This window comes from Corythoichthys intestinalis, chromosome 4 (assembly GCF_030265065.1).
Source record: "Corythoichthys intestinalis isolate RoL2023-P3 chromosome 4, ASM3026506v1, whole genome shotgun sequence".
NCBI classification, from domain to species: Eukaryota; Metazoa; Chordata; class Actinopteri; order Syngnathiformes; family Syngnathidae; genus Corythoichthys; species Corythoichthys intestinalis.
The window spans coordinates 23,529,784-23,544,557 of NC_080398.1; the positions used below are offsets into that span (position 1 = coordinate 23,529,784).

Consider the following 14,774-nt stretch of genomic DNA (forward strand, 5'->3'; position numbering starts at 1 on the left):
ATTTGTAGCTACGCTTCTATTACCCGCAGGAATTTGCAACATCTGAATTTCGCAAAAAAAAAAAAGAAAAGAGAAAAAGAAAGAGAAAAAAGAAAAACATTCAAATATCTGAAAAAAGTTTGTATGCTTCATTCATTCAGATATTTCGATACTAAAAAATATCATAAGAAGAAATGTAAACACATTTTTCGAATTTATAAGTTAGAGAAAGTGACGTATCCAATCACATGATCACTTCTCTTCATGCAACAGGTTTTGAGTGTATCTTATGTCAGTGAATTCAAGTAGGATGAAACGTTACCAGTTTTGAGGCTCCTTCAAAAAACAGCTTCCAATGAAAACTCGCGTCAGTTGCAATTATATTTTGCCAAAGGTTTTTGAATTATTGCTTTTATTTTGTGAAAAACTGTTATGTAAGTGTAGCTTGTGACACCTAAAATGAAAAAACTGACAAAAATGAAGTTGAAAAACTCACAGAGCTATTTTCATTTCTCACAATCGCAACACTTTCTACTACCTATTCAACACATTCTATGTTTATATGATACTTTAGCCCTTTTCAGACTTATATTCCAGTAAATCCCCATGTAAGGTTACGCAGGATTTAGCTGTGTCATGGCTTTCACACATGGGGAAATGTCCCGGGAATAAACCGGGTTGTATGTGCGAAAGTGGCTATATATATCACGGTTGGCGTTTCGCCTCTCTCTGTGTGGGGAGGGCGGCTGGCGCGATTTTATAACCTGGACATTACGTCATTTTTTTGTCAGCATCGGCTGTCACGTTCTGTTGGTCAGATAGCCAGTTGCGGGAACATTCCCGACATCGTACATGCAGCCAATTCAAGCTCATCAAGACTGTATTCAAGACACAGGCGATCCAAGAGAAGGGTGCCGAGATATCAACTATCTGGCCGCCATTCGACACCTTGTACTCTTTCTTGTTTACCGCTTTTTGTCTCAAGCCTGAGTTATGCTCCCGCGTTGCGGTGACGGCGCAGCAACTACGGCGTCATTCGACATTCGATGGTTCTCCGCCCAGGTGACGCGTTGCTCTGTAATTCACCACCAAACCACTAGAAGTATGTGGCATTATGTTTGTACTGTTTTGGGGCATGCTTGTTGACTTCCTCTTGTCTAGTTTAATGGAGAAAAAAATAAACAATGCAGGATGGAACGCTTGACTGTGGATCTTCAGCTCATCAACATTGAATAGATGTTGATCATTCAAATGTTGAGGCGCAGGCAACGCAGAAGACGGTTTCGAGACGGTCTGTCCAACTTTTGATGCCGCATAGAGAGTTTTAGCCTCGGATGAAAACCAACTAGCTGTGGCAGCTAGCTTCAAACTGGCGTCGAGCACTGCGTGCAGCGTTTTGTCCAAGGTCTGCATAGCCTTCCAGCCTGATTTGTTTGCCGTGTTCTACAACCAGCCAGTTAGAAGCCATAGCAGATTTCTGGCATCTATGAAACTTCCCAAACTGCGTTGGAAGCCTTGATGTTAACGTTATCATAAAAGCACCGCGGCACTCTCAATCAGTGATGATGTATCGTGTGTGAACTGTCTGTTATTGAAAATGAAACATCAAAACAACTCTTTTGACACCAAACCTGTGCTTTATACTTCATATACTTCAAGTGTGACACGTAAATAAGTCAAAGACTCACAGCAAACAGATGTACACAATAAATGATGAAGTGCACCAACCAAAAATACGACATGAAGTGATAAAAAGCTGGCAGTTTTTGGCCGACTGGGTCACCGCTTCGTGTGGCCACTCAATTCCGAACACACACGTCTCGGTGGTTCTTCCATTTTTTTATTCAATCGCTGACCTTTCCATTTGATGTCTTGACGAGCAACAGTCTGAGCAGACCAATCACAGTCCATTTCCGTCAAGTCATATGCGTCCACGTGACATTAGGGTTTGAAAATTCAATAGGACCGCGTCAGGCTACGGGGCAGGGTCGTAAATCGGGTTTTCCTTGACGACGCAGGTCTGACGTGGAAGCATAACTCTGCCTTCAGGCTACGGCGCAGGGTCGTAAATCGGGTCTTCCTTGACGGTGCAGGTTTGACGTGGAAGCATAACTCGGCCTTTACTGCGAAGAAAAAGGAAATGACGATCGGCCCGCCAATATATTTAAGTCATCAGCCTTCCTGCTGTGACCCGGGAATCAAATGCGTGCTTTCACACATGCCTCGTCCCGGACATAATACTAAAATGCGAGCTGTTAAATGTCCACGTAATCTCCGTGTCAGTCAACACAGGAAGTTGCTTTCACACTCAAGGGCTACCCGTTTTAATCCCGCGAATTTAACGGTGTCCAGGTGCATGTGAAAGGGGCTTTAGTATCATTCATACTCTGTTTGATTGTGTCTACCTTTTCATCAACATCGAACGAATGACCACAGCAGTAAAGAATAAAAAAAGAAGAAATTTTGCAATTTTGGCAAAGAATTGTAAGAAACATGAAATAGATTCACATGATTTGCTTAAGTGGGCCACATAAAAAGATGAGACGCACCAAATCTGGCGACCAGGGCTTGAGTTCGATACCTGTTCTTTAAACAAAAACTCTCTTCATCACACACACAAACAAGCGTAAAAGCGCATACTACAGGTCGCCTGATTTGCCCTACGTCCCTCGAGCTACTTTCACATGCGACGGAGGCGCTTTTTCTCACGCTACGCTTTAACGGCGTCTTCAAACTCGGCGCTGCAACAACAAACCGTTTATTTAGCCTTCCATCAGGGAGGGAAAGGAGCTGGCGGCAGCCCTGGGTGAGGTCACCCAACAACACGAGTGTGTGAGGGGGATGTAGAGGTGCCGTGCGGATGTTTGTTAAGAGCGTTCTGGAGTAGTGGCTGGGAATTTCCACAGCCTCTCTTTTTACTCTCACACTTTTCTCGAGCATTCCCATGTGTCTTCCGACACAAATGTTTCGGCAGAGAGGAAGACGAACAAGAATAATGCGGACAAAAATGGGAGAAATGTTTCGAAAAAAAGGTTGGCACGGGATGCCCAACGACAAATACAGACTGCGCAAACACTCCAGCATGTGCTGTCCTTCAGTGTAATCGTGTACAAACATGTAGCAATGCACGCCTTCTTATAATTACAACACGCGTTAAACCATACACTGAGTGCATATACATATTTGCATAAGGTGACCTTGTTGCTAAAGACGATGTAAATTGCAACACTCGGGGAGAAGAACTCCTGTTCATCCCAAAAGACTACCAAAATGACTCTTCTTATAAATCCTGATCAGAAACAAAAATATGTTTTTTGCTAATGAGCAAAATATCAAAACATAAACATACTTTAAAGACATTTCTTCTTCTGTAAGATAAAAGGAGTCATATAATCGCAAATGAGAGTACACATTTAAATAGCATTCTAAATAATAATAGATTAAAAACACTTGTGAAAAAATTGTGACGGAACGTGTAATCTGAACACGTGAATTGATTAAGACATGCTTCTTTTAAGGGGAATTTTTTAAAACTACACCATTAGCAAGTCATGAAAAAATTGTCACGTGAAGAGAATAATTTCCTGATATTACTTGGGGTAAGAAAAATAGAGTTTTACGAAAGGAAAGCGACGGAAATTAAATTGGAACATTACAAGAAAATATTGTTATGTTACTGTCTTTATGCTGCGAGAAAAAAAGTCTTTATAAAAGGATAAAAAGATACCCTGAAAAAATTCTTAGAGCGACGGCAATAAGTAATATTACAGAGAAGGAAAAATTTGGTTGTTATAGGAAAAGTCTCAGAACTTACAAGAATGGAGTTCTCTAGTATGAGGAAAATGTCAGTGGCATGAATAACACCATTATATTTAAAGAAAAAGTAATGGTAGAGGAAGAATGATGATAAAAAATGTTGTACAAATACGAGAATCAAGTCGAAAGATGAAGAGAACATTATCACATTCTTAACAGAAACCTCCAATTTTACAAGGAGAAAAAGTTGTGCAGTTATGACAATGATGTCAAATTACAAGAAATACGTTGCAAAATAGTGTGAAAAACAGCTTACGAATAGGAGTGTGACAATATATCGAAAAGGTGATGTCGCAATAGTTTGTATCCCAAAATGTGATCGATATGCTCCAACTATGAATCGATATACAGTGGCATCTCTACATACCATCGCTTCGACACACGATCTTTTCGACATGCGACGTAAAATTTGACTCGCCATTTGTTTCTACATCTGTCTACATGCTCAAAATACGACGATATATGACAGCGCCGCAGTTTCTTGTGAGAGAAATCAACATGGGTTCCAACAATGTAAGTCCAGGTTGTAAATAAAGGTAAAAGGTTAGGCTTACCATTGAAAATAAGATGGAAATGATAGAAAAATATGAGCGTGGTGTATCGCCACATCATGAGATCATCATTATCGTGAGACTTGTATCTCAAATCATATCGTGAGGTACCCAGAGGGTTCTCGCCCCTACTTATGACAGTGAAGTTGTATTTGAAGGAAAAACATCGTAATCCTAAGAGAGAAATGAAATATTACACTGAAAACTTATGGAATAATATCCTAATTAGGCAATAGAAAAAGTCAAAATGCTACAGGAAAAAAGTTGCTGTGATGAGAAAAAAATGACGTTAACATGTGCTAATGAACATTGGCAGTTACTGTATGTAAAAAAGGAAAAAAGATAAAAGCACAAAAAAATGATTGTTATATGAAACAAATTTGATGAGAATAAAGTTGAAGTGTAATGAGACATGAAAGAGAATCTATATATGTAAAAAAAAATGTCATAGAATAATGAGAATTAAATCGTAATAATATTAGATATGAAGTGTAAAATTGCAAAGAAAAATAGGCACAATGGGAAGCTTAAAAGTTTTAATACTGTGAGTAAATAGTTGTGGGGTGACAAAAATAATGCAATTTATGGCTAAAGTCGTACAATGACGAAAATCAGGCTATGCAGCATTATGAAAAACGTTTTACGATCAAGCATGTCAATGATATATTTGTAATCTGACCATACGCGGAGTTTAAAGGGGGTGGGGGGTGGGGGCTGGTGGCCGAAAAGTGTCATTGCACGTAATTGAATTTCTGATGTATGATTTTAAAATTAAGAGTTTTCCGGTAAAATATTGTTTATAAAAGTTAAAATGAAATAAAGTAAAAATGAAATGAACAAAAAAAGATATTTTTGTAATAATATTAATTTTTCGGACAGATCATGTGACTAGCACCTTTGACGGTCATTTGCTTTGCTTAGCCAAAACCACTCGAGGACCGAAGAGGCAAGATGGATACAGTATACACATTTTTTCAAACCTAAGCTTTCAAAAGCGACAGCAACTACTGAGCAAGAACCAAGGATTGAAAATGTGGACCATGAAACGCCAGACAGCACAGCCAAAATGGTGAGCGGAGTTACAATTTGCCCAACTAAAGTTGCTAATTGTACAACAGAGCTACCACCGGTGTCTTGCAAATGTAGTTATCCCCGTCAAAAATTGTATCCACTGGCCGCGGGAGCGCACACACGCATATTAGTTATGAGTTATGTCGATTTAAACAATTAATTGAAGCCAGAAAAGGACCACAGTTATATATTTTGGACGTCAACGTTTATTTAACTGGAGAAACTCCATATAGGACTTGAATTACAGTAATAACAGTTATAGTTCATCCTACGAGTAAAACAGTAAACATTGCCTTTTTTAACGTTCAGTACGTATGTTACGTTATATGACGGGGAAAAAAAAGTTTTTTTTTTTGTTTTTTTTTATGGATGGGCCATGTTTTAAAACCTCATAGATAACTACATCACCATAATCAAGCAAATCAGTGCAGCGCAGTGGCTCCACCCAGAGGATACAATTTTTGACAGGGGTAACTACATTGGCACGACACTGGCGAGTGTACCATATTCAATGGATGACGATCTTGGCGAAAAGTATAGCTGTCCTAAAGCCTGATTTAGAATTCCCCTAAAGAATGATGGGAAACAAAAAAACGCTCATTTTCAACTTATTATTATAAATACGGCGGAAAACACAGACAACACTGAAAAAGCAGTTTCTGCTCTTGCACTCCTCTTTAAAAGAAACTGCTGTATTTTAAGACAAAACAACTATTACGTTTGGTAGAACAAAATATCTATATGCTGCCATAGCAGATTCAGGGCGCATAAAGCCCCCGAACTACTTTTAATTCGTCCGTTTTACTCTGAAAACCCCCAGTTACAGACGTCGCACAACCGTTTTTGTTCAACGCAGCCATAAAACGAAGGTAATTATTTATATTTCTTATTGGAAAATATCTGTCGTTTTTAGCTTAGAATCATTAACTGATGTCTCATATTTCCTTCCTAAAAAAAACGACTTTAAAAAATTATTCACTCGCATATTTTAAACTTTTAAACAAATTACGTCACAATGAAAAAAATGGCGTTTGTAAAAAAAGTCACGGATATCTAACTCATAACTATCGCTTAATTGTATTTTTTTGTTACTGTCGCATTTTCTACAATATGTTAGATGATAAATAATCGATTCAAACAAAGAAGGATTGGAAAAAAATGTTTAAAAGGGTAAATATATGAAAAAGAAAATCTCGACCACTCCTTGATGTCTGCGATTTCTGCATCGCGACCCTCGTTATATTACCATGTTTCACCCATAAAATCCCCCCAAAATCCAGCTGTGGCCATTCACAGCTGTGTCTTGACATTCAGTGATACATGTTACATGGAGTTTTTGGATCGAAACAAGGTAAGTACGCGATAATTTCTCGTTAAAGTCATGGCGTCTGTAATTCTGCTCTCGCGTACGCTCACCTTCAGATAGGGTTTTGCTGTTTAAAAAAAATTTTTTTTTTTTTTTTTTTTTTTAAAATGCCCCCCTGTTCAAAATTGTTCTTTCCCCATAAAATTGAGATTTTAAGCTTTCCAATGATGTATCACACATGCATATCAGACAATTTTGAAAGTTGGGGGTCTCAGAGCTGCACTTCAAGTCACCTGAGTGTTTTCCGCCATATTCTTGTAAGTTTTTTTTTTATTGCTGACGCTGCGATTCGGGGTCATCAACATGCTGTGCCCCACCTGCCCCAAAAGTCAAACTCCGCCTATGAATCTGACAGATGATAAACTAACAAAAAAAATACGACTTAAAAAGTCAGCGTGACAGGAATAGTCCCAGTATTTCGACAAACATTGTACAATGTTACGGGAAAGAAGTCTTATGCTGCAATAATTAGGTAAAATTGAAACTTGATATTTGAGTAAACTGACTTTTGGACTAGTAAAAAAAAAAAAAAAAGCTGTGGAGAGCTTACGTTATTGCCGTAATACTCTTTTTCGCCCTTCGACTTATTGCTTCTCCAAACAAATGCACACATTTCCTTTCCTAACATGTAAGATTGCAAGGGCATCTCATGCACTGCCCACTCGGGTCAGCCTCACTGATTTTTATGAAGTCACTCTTTTGTCCATGTGAACGTTAAAAGCTTTCGTCCATTTTCAGCTTTCTAGGTTTTAGCCCAAAAGTAACAAAACTCCTGACTACCGTTACACATCTGTTCACGAATCCCTCCATCTTGTTGGTAAACTATTCTGGATGTGTTCTTATGCAAGTACGCAGCGCTACCTTTTGTGCTGCTTATTTCCAGCTAATGTTCCTAATGTGTGACAAATAAAAAGGCAGAAAGGAGTCTGCAGTTATCGGCCTAACGACTGCTCCACGAAATCGCTGGTTGATCTTTGCTCGGAAAAAAATGTGTCCGGTCATGCTTGTGCTGTGTGTGTGTGTTCACATTCTGATATAACACAGAAGAGTTTGTGCAATTCTGGCGTCTTGACCCATCTCCTTCTTTTCACTGGAAAGTATTTGGGGGAGTAGCTCTGCCGTACCAGCCCATCGAGTTATAAGCACGATGATTTCTTTTTTTCTTCTCTGCTTCAAAAAACCAGAGAGCAACATTCTTGTTCACTCGAGCGAGAGATGTGAAATTCCCAGCGTAAATAGCAGGGTTGCCAGACCCACTCGAGGAAGAAAGAGAGTATAATTAATGCATAAAAGGCTTGTTTTAACATAGATATACATATGGTTAACCGTATGTGGTGGAACCCCCAAAGTCATCTGATGGATTTACCCTACAGATGCGTTTTTCGATGGTATTTTCTTTTGTGATGCCACCACCGTGTCAAGATAATTACCGAGCATGAAATGGAACTTGATGAAGATTAATGGCATATAACTTACAATTTTAAAATTTTTGCTAAAAATTACATTGAGATTCTGGTCAAGGTTGAAATGTCAAATCAGTTATAAACACAAAAAGAACAAGAAATCCTGTGTCTACCCTACAATCCTGCAGAGACGATGGGATGGGGGTTTTTGGTACTGCGTGTACCGTATTTTTCGGACTATAAGTCGCAGTTTTTTTCATAGTTTGGCTGGGCGTGCGACTTATACTCAGGAGCGACTTATGTGTGAAATTATTAACACATTATTATATGAGTTCACATGTTATTTTGGTGTTTTGGAGTGACACTGATGATTTGGTAAACTTGTTAGTATGTTCTCTGTGCTATAGTTATCTGGATAACTCTTAATAGCTATGTTACGTTAACATACCGGCCACGTTCGCATTTTGTTGTTCATGCATCATGTAACATTATCATACTGTACACTTATTCAACATGTTGTTCTCTACTGTATTTTTATTAGGGCTGTCAAACGATTAAAATTTTTAATCGAGTTAATCACAGTTAAAACATTAATTAATCGTAATTAATCGCAATTCAAACCATCTATAAAATATGCCATATTTTTTCTGTAAATCATTGTTGGAATGGAAAGATAAGACACAAGACGGATATATACATTCAACATACCGTACATAAGTACTATATTTGTTTATTATAACAATATATATATCAACAAGATGGCATTAACATTATTAACATTCTGTAAAAGCGATCCATGGATAGAAAGACTTGTAGTTCTTAAAAGATAAATGTTAGTACAAGTTGTAGAAATTTTATATTAAAACCCCTCTTAATGTTTTCTTTTAATAAAATTAGTAACATTTTCAAACAAAAAATAAACTAGTAGTTCGCCATTGTTGACGTCGCCGAGCGAGACGTGACATGGGCTCCTGGCCGTAAAATAAAGTCAGCCGCACCCAAGCGCCAGCAGAGGGCAACAAAACAAAACAAAAACCACAAGTAACAAATGAACATGACACTGCTGTCATTTTAATCTGTTTGAGCAGGGCATGGGCGTTAAATGCGACAAATATTTTAACGTGATTAATTTCAAAAAATTAATTACCGCCCTTTAACGCGATAATTTTGACAGCCCTAATTTTTATTTTAAATTGCCTTTCAAGGTGACATATCTGTTCTATGTGTTGGATTTGATCAAGTAAATTTCCCCCAAAAATGCGACTTATAGTCCGGTGCTACTTATATGTTTTTTTCTTCTTCATTGGGCATTTTATGGCTGGTGCGACTTATACTCAGGTGTGACTTATAGTCCGAAAATACGGTAAGTTGCTAGCAGTTATCGCTAACTCGTTTAACTTCTACAATTCCAATAATGAGAAAAATTGTTAACCAGAATCCATAAACTTTGTTCAAATGACGACATTCTCGTTGATAACTGTATTTAATTCATCCGAATGGATTGGAGGTCTATTGCAGCCAATGATTTAATGACAGTGGCATAAGTTTTTTGTTGCCACACCTTTCAAGTGCATTGACCACATTCTGGCCACACATAGACTGCTTTTGTGCTTTTCTGTAGAGATTTCTACATGTGAGATGGATATTAATCATATTTAAAGGGAATGAGAGGCGCCATTTTGATTGGCATTGAATGGAATCAGCAATTTCATGGCCACATCAACATGTTAACCTCATTAGAATGTGCCTCCTTACAGACTTCTAATAAAGACTTCTTGTGTCATTCGAATTTACTTGCAAAATGGCTAATATGATATGCGAAAAAAAAAATCAACTTTTAATGCAAAATTGTAACATAGTGTATACGGTGACTTTGCTTTCACAGCATTCATTAATAGACTTATTCCTGTGGTATTTAACTTTTTCGCTACATTCCACCTAGAGTCTCACTACTGACTTCATTTTATGTTATAAAGATTTTAAAATGGAAACAGCTTGACTTGAGTCCCAACATCTTCTTTATAATCTCAAAATTTTAATTTAAACTTGAGTCGCATAATGTTACATCTTTGTTTTCCTAAAACTGAAAAATATAAAAACTATTTTTTTCCCGCAAACTTTGGTCTCATATTTTTTAAAAAGCCTCTCATGCAGACTAAGTCTTTAATTTTTCAACTATAAATGACAACTTTATTTTCATAATATTCATCATCAGACTTGATACGGTAATTTCAATTACAAAGGTGTTATAATCGTGTCAGTGTACTGACGCATACTCACTCACTTGTTTTTAGAATAAGGAGAGGGAGACGTCATGCACTGAAAAAACAAACAAACTAGATAACAGATGCTATTGGCATCTGTCATCCAATTGTTTTTTTCCCAATTTATTTAATTTAAATAATGTCAATTTTGCGCAATGCTTATTCTGCTGTATGTGCATAATCTAAGTGAGGCGTGATCAAGGCATTGGGATCAAGAGCAGGAATGTTACCATGACGAGACGGACACACGGCGAGCTTGTCTTTCCCATGGTGTTGGACCGGACAAACAGCGTCAGGATAAACAATGATAACTCGCCATCCTCTCAACACGTCAAACTTTACACAGATACTTTTAGAATGCTTTCTTTCTCTGCCTCTGTCTTTGCGGAATTTACAGTGCAGTCATGCACACATTGTTAAAATCTCTCTTGCCTCACACAACACGCACACACACATTTACTGAGATGCATTAAAATGGACGTTTTTGGTTCAAGCCATACATGTAGTGACACCATTTCTACAAATCAAAAGGCGCAAAGGCAGTGTGTTTTGTCATTGACTCAAAAGGGTGTGTGCAGTGTGCACAGTATTTATAACTTCAGTGAGTCTTAACACAGTCTATACATAAAAAGGTATGAGTTGGGGAAACTATGTTACTTGGGTCATTTGCATCTTTAATTTGGCTTATTTTTTAAAAAATCCACAAATTTACCACATTTTGGATGCTTTTATAATGTATTAGGAGAATTACTGGGTTAATTATAGTTTTTTTTTGTACTAGGGCTCTCTTGGAATCACTATGTTTATCAACCTTCCAAAGAATAAAAAAATTCTGGGGGTTTTTAAGACTAACACATATCTTTTGTATAGTTTAGGGGTCCCAAGCACGACCCGCACATTGTCAATGAGTAGCGACCTATAGAAAGCTGGAGAATGCTTCATGCCTCGACACGGAATCAAGCGGACACGTCTATCAAGACATGTCGCCAAAAAAAGTCCCATCCACTGAAAGAGAATTCGACCATTTTGAATTCACCCTAATGAGCCCTATTCTTAATCAAGTACGTTTCTCCAGTTATTCCAAACCACTCATTGACAGGAAGTTACAACTTCATGGTATTGAAATATGTATTCATTTACCACAAACAACAAGTTTTTGTTCATCTAGCTGTCATCATGGAAAAAAATAATAGACCACCCATATGTCATCAGTTTATTTTTCAGCTTAAATGCTTTTACTACCAAAAAAAGTGCTTTTTGGCATGTCGTGATCTTTTTTTTTTTTTTTGTCTGATACACCTTTAGTGTTAACAGACATTAAACGTAACTCAAAATTAAAGAAAAAAGGTGGTGTTATCAAATTTTCCTATAAATGTACAATAGTGAGATAAAGTGACGGACAGAATAGTTAATTCGCTGTTCCACTTGATGGCCAAAGGTACAATTAATCTGTGTCCTTATCTCCACTTGTTGCATTTATAATACAGAATATGTATTTTTTAACTAACCAGGCCAGGATTTCACCTTTATTAACTTTATTTGTTTGCGAATTGAGACAAGTCCATCGCTATTTCAGCATCGTGTCAATACTTCATGTGACATTTTTGTTTGTTAGTGTGTCGGGCGAGTTGTCATAAAGTAGAAAATGCGCCTAGTTAAATGCAGGTTGGGAAACACTGTCCTAGACAGATGGGCGATAATTGAATTACCGAGATTTTTTGCTATGTACAAATAGTGGCTATATCCAAGCACAGAGTTAATGTTCAGATGTACTTCAGCATTGTTTCTGATGAACATAAGATGGCTCTTGGTATAAAAAAATTTCAGAAGTCATGGTTTTGACGAGTTGCCGTTAACAAGGGAGTGTCAAGGCACGATGGCTGCTTCTGGCAGTTTTGCTTGTTTTTACTATTTCACTCGTGGCGACTGAAGGGGACAGCATTTGCCTTTAAGTGGGTCAAGCAAGCAAGACGCAAGATGTGCTCACACACTTTGGCGTAGCAAAATTTGACACGGCGAACATTCACGATGATGCATCACGAGTATGCTTATATGCTCTGAGGGTCCCTATAAGGCCCACAGGCCGTAGGTTGCACTCTTGAACATGAGTATTGGGATTGGTTTTGGTACCAGGTCCACATTTGAGGATGGCTTGACTTCCTGTCATGGGCATTAAGGTCCCTGCAATGATACATTCTAAAAAGCAAAACAAAAAGTAGCATAACTGAGATTCAACTATGATGTTCCTACAGATTTATGGAGGTGATCCAATGTAGGAAAAGCCTTATTGCTTTTGTATAGTACTAATATCATCATATCTATAATTTCAAAGGCCTGCTCCTAAACAACACCTGAAAATGTCAAGTCAAACAAACTGGTGTTGTTTTTAGGGGATGGCAACAGGACAGGCCGGATTCTTACCTCTTAAACATAGCAAAGACATCGACTAAACTATTACTAAATCATTTCACACTTTGAAAAAGAATGTTAGCTAGCTAAAGCAATGCTGCACAGTTGTAAAACCTACGTAGTACGCACGACTTACTACTACTACACAACAACAACGACGACGACGACGACGGCCACCCTAAACCGGGTAAATTAGCGTTTAATTCACCACGCTATGACTCACATTTATCTTCAGTAAAATGAATGCGTATGAAAAAGACAAGTGTACTAAATGTCCCGTTGTGGCGTATTTAATGAAAAAATTGGACCGCAGTGCCGCGAAAAGAGGTCGACGTGTGTTTTTCGACTTAGAGTCAACACGGAAAAGGTGGAAAGAAAAGTAGCGAAAATCCACTACAATATTATAATAAAGCAGTGTTCGTGTTATATTTTTTGCTGGTTGTCATGTTTATTCGTGGTATGACATTTTGAGAAAGTTTTAAAGATTGTTCCGTAGTGTGTGTGCGTGCACGGCACCCCCCCTCGTCCTGCCTGACGAGCGGTTTCTCTTCGGGCAGAACCAGAACAACATCCCGGTAGTGTGGCAGTTTATTCCCCCCGTAAAGGAAGCCCTTAAACCGGTCCGGCTTTACAGGACTTTTCCTGCTAACTTAGTTGTAACTCACCCGAGCGGAGCTTTTTCCTCTTCAGCAGGGAAGAAAAAAAAGATTTATGGTCTTATTTTGCGGATGAGGCAGCCCGCACGGCACCCGCTAACATCCGTAGGCTGTCGGCTTGGAGGACTCTGCAGTCCCGGGGGCGAGTTACTTTTCCCCCCAGTCAAACATCACCAAGCTCCCCGCACTCAAACTCCAACGAGGATACGCAAAAGTATCGCTCGTCTCTTTTCCACTACAGTCACAAAATGGTGAATGAACCACTAACAGCTGGGCGAAGCGGCCAATCGGAGGTCGCTGACAGGTACAGTAGCCAATCGGGGGCCGTGTGCTTAGTAGAGGGGGCGCGTCGAACTGTCAAGCTCTACTTGACGGATTGGAAAGCCAGCCAATAGCGGTGGCTACGCTTAGGCAAACCGGTGTCCCGTCCCAAACTTTACAGTAGCCAATGAGAGTTCTGGGACCCATAGGAACAGCACGAGGGAGGGCTGAGAGGCGGGACTACGCCGACGAGAGCCAATAAGAAGGCACAAATGCTCCCTCCCCTTTGTGAGAACCAATATGTTTGCCATTATTGACAGAGGCATACGAGGACATGGTGATGGTAATGCATCGTATCAAATGTGTAATACGTAAGGGTATTTTGCACCTTATTTAAACTGTTTCCGATTGAATGTACCATCATTTGGAGGTAAATTTGGCTATATTGTTTACTTGACGCGACTTCCTACTCTTCCCTCTCTTTTTACTCTCTCTCAGCAACAGAGCCCCGCATTCTCCGCGGCACCAGCCAATCACCACGTGGCAAAGGTCCTCCGCTCTCCCTCTCGCTCCGCCCACTCCGCTCAAAGTGAACGAGGCTGGAGCCCGACGACGTCACCGTAGGGGAAGGCGATTGGCCAGCTACACGACGTTCTCACAGCCAATAGCCGCACGCGAGGGTGACGTCAGCGAGAGTGTTGCCACCAGCTGGTTGAAAGGGGCGTGGTCTAGCGTAAACTCAACTAACCTCTTGTTTGTAAATTGTGGGAAGATGATTGTCCCATTTGGTTATGTCGCCTTTAGGTGGGTTTCATTTTTTTCAATGTTTCAAGTTAAGACAAAGATACGACTCACCGAAAGATGAGTGAGTGGCACAAATGCAGATATTACATAATCGCCTTTGTGTGTGGTGGGGTACCCGGACTGGGACAGACGCGCGCGCCCCCTGTCGATGTGATTGAGGGGGTTAAAGTGTCAAATTTGACAGCGGTCAAAAG

At 39.2% G+C, this 14,774-nt stretch overlaps 1 protein-coding gene across 3 annotated transcripts in view; it reads right to left on the reverse strand.

Moving 5' to 3' along the window:
* The window catches only part of cicb (capicua transcriptional repressor b), an 81,995-nt gene extending 68,221 nt beyond the window's left edge, over window positions 1-13,774 (reverse strand). For 2 of the 3 annotated variants that reach the window (XM_057833676.1, XM_057833675.1), the window contains exon 1: window positions 13,525-13,774. The gene's annotated coding sequence lies outside the window, so the exon portion shown is untranslated. The remainder of the gene's footprint in view (window positions 1-13,524) is intronic. The other variant, XM_057833677.1, reaches the window with a different exon arrangement.
* Between the last annotated feature and the right edge of the window lie 1,000 nt (window positions 13,775-14,774).